Below are 2,849 nucleotides of genomic sequence, written 5' to 3'. Positions count from 1 at the left end.
TCTGAGCTTGGTTGTTTTCTTGCAGACATTTCATGACCCAACTAGGTAACATTATCAGAGGTACGAAGGAGTGGGTTTGTGGAGTTGGAGAGGAGGAGGAGGAGGAGAAGGAGGAGGAGGAGGAGAAGGAGGAGGATTGTGGGGTCCTTGGTGCTCTCTGATCTTGGTTGTTTTCTTGCAAACATTTCATGACCCAACTAGGTAACATTATCAGAGGTACAAAGGAGTGGGTTTGTGGAGTTGGGGAAGAGGAGGAGGAGGAGGATTGTGGGGTCCTTGGTGTTCCCTAAGCTTGGTTGTTTTCTTGCAGACGTTTCATCACCCAATTAGGTATCATAAAACAAACAGTAAACAACAACCTAATCAAGGAACTATCAAGAAGAAAACAACACTCCTACTAGCACTGAAAGGGCAAGCCACTGGTATATAAACAGAGGAAGCACACATACACACACCGCCTTCTAGCACTGATGATGTTACCTAGTTGGCTCATGAAACGTCTGCAAGAAAACCACCAGGCTCAGAGAGCACCAAGGACCCCACAGTCCTCCTCCTCTTTCTGCTCTTTCTCCTCCTGCTTCTTTCCCCTCCCCTCCACAACTCTCTCTAGCACTGATGATGTTACCTAGCTGGGTCATGAAACGCCTGCAAGAAAACCACCAGGCTCAGAGAGCAGCAGTCGAACCCTGAGCTTACAAATACTCCCTTCTACCGAGTCTTTGAATCTGGTTCCATTGAAGCCACGGCTGGGCCAGAAATGGCCACCGTCCCGATCGAAGGGGCCTTACCTGCAACTGCCAGACGCTCTGGCTGTACCCGGAGACTTTGGTAACGGTTTCACTCATCAGGGCAATCAGCATGTTGAGCAAGAGGATGTAGGTCAGGATGACGAAGAGCAGGACCAACAGCATCGCCACGTCGCTGTGCTTCAACTTCTCGTTGTACTCCAAGTCGCCCATGCCGATGGTGAACCTGAAGAGCTCCAGGGCCGTTTGAAGCAGCTCCGAATATACGACCTGGTCTTTAGAGTCGTCGCTGAGCGGGAGGGACTCGTTGCGGGCGGGATGGGGAGCGTCCCGGGTGAGAATGACGAGAGCTGCAAGGAGTCATTGGAAGTTTCAGCCCTTCCCCCGCGCAACTTTTGGGGAAACTTCTCCGTTTAAGGGACAGGAGACCCAAAGTGGCTGGTTGATCTTTGGAGGCCCCGTTACTTCTTCAACTGATTGTTAAATTTGTATTTGCTTCAAGATACCAAGAAATTAGATGGTTAGAGGTCTGGAGGCTAAGACATATAAGGAACGGTTGCTGGAATTGGGTCTGTCTAGTTTAATGAAGAGAAGGATGAGGGGGGACAGGATAGCAAGTGTTCCAATATCTCAGGGGCTGCCCCAAAGAAGAGGGAGTCAAGCTATTCTCCAAAGCCCCTGAAAGCAGGACAAGAAGCAACGGATGGAAACTCATCAAGGAGAGAAGCAACCTAGAACGAAGGAGAAAGGAAGTGAGAACAGTGACAGTGAGAACAATTAACCAGTGGAACAACCTGCCTCCAGAAGCGGTGAATGCTCCAACACTGCAGGTTTTTAAGAAGAGACTGGACAGCCATTTGTCCGAAATGGTATAGGGTTCCCTGCCTGAGCAGGGGGTTGGACTAGATGACCTCCAAGGTCCCTTCCAATTTTTATTATTATTATTATTATTATTATTATTATTATTATTATTATTATTATTATTATTATTATTATTATTGATCATCACACAGTCAGCCAGATGTTCAGACTGGATTTGGCATTTTGTCTACCTATCGAGTCCTTCCCAAGGACCTGGGATAGGCAGATGTGGATGTTTGATGGTACTACAGATCTCGTCGCAGGATGGAAGCAGTTCCTAGTAAGGCCGCCTTTTGCAATTGACTAATGGCGAATTTGTCAATGCCAATGGTGTTACTACTACTACTACTACTACTATTATTATTATTATTATTATTATTATTATTATATCTGGACTTAGTCTGAGCATAGAATATCTAAAAGGCTATTTTGACATCTTGTAGCTGTTCATGAGAAGAAAAACCAGGTGCTGATTTTGTGTGATGTATAGAAGGGCAGACAAGGTGGTCTCTGCTTTCTGATTGTGTATCCTTCACCCATTCATCCTCTCATTTATTCATTCATTCATTCATTCACTCATTTAGTCATTTGTTCTCTCACTCCTTTACTCATTCACTCATTTTCATTTAGTCATTCATTCATTCACTCATTCATTCATTCATTCATTTTGTTCACTCATTCACTCTCATCCACTCCATTCATTCATTCATTCTCTCATTTATTCATTCACTCGTTCATTTTGTTCGCTTGTTCGCTCACTCATTCATTGACTCAGTCGTTCACCAACTTATTCATCCACCCATCCACTCATTCATTCATTTAGTCATTTGTTCCCTCTTTCACTCACTTGTTCACTTATTCATCCCCTCATTCATTCATTCATTCATTCTCTCACTCATTCATTCATCTTTCATTCATCCATCCACTCACTCATTCGTCCACATTCACTCACTCACTCACTCACTCATTCATTCATTCATTAATTTTGCTCACTCATTCACTCTTATTCACTCTCATCCACTCATTCATTCATTCATTCTGTCATTTATTCATTCACTTGTTCATTTTGTTCGTTTGTTCGCTCACTCATTCATTGACTCAGTCATTCACTCACTTATTCATCCACCCATCCACTCATTCATTCATTTAGTCATTCGTTCCCTCTTTCACTCATTTGTTCACTCATTCATTCATTCATCCACTCTTTCATTCATTCACTCCCTCATTCATTCATTCCATTTC

At 43.8% G+C, this 2,849-nt stretch overlaps 1 pseudogene; it reads right to left on the bottom strand.

Moving 5' to 3' along the window:
* Positions 1–788: 788 nt before the first annotated feature.
* On the bottom strand, positions 789–1,096 carry LOC107301451 (annotated as a pseudogene).
* Between the last annotated feature and the right edge of the window lie 1,753 nt (positions 1,097–2,849).

Source organism: Protobothrops mucrosquamatus, unplaced genomic scaffold, assembly GCF_001527695.2.
Source record: "Protobothrops mucrosquamatus isolate PMUCROS unplaced genomic scaffold, P.Mucros_1.0 scaffold12838, whole genome shotgun sequence".
Classification (NCBI taxonomy): domain Eukaryota; kingdom Metazoa; phylum Chordata; class Lepidosauria; order Squamata; family Viperidae; genus Protobothrops; species Protobothrops mucrosquamatus.
This window is presented reverse-complemented; position numbering and strand designations above follow the sequence as displayed.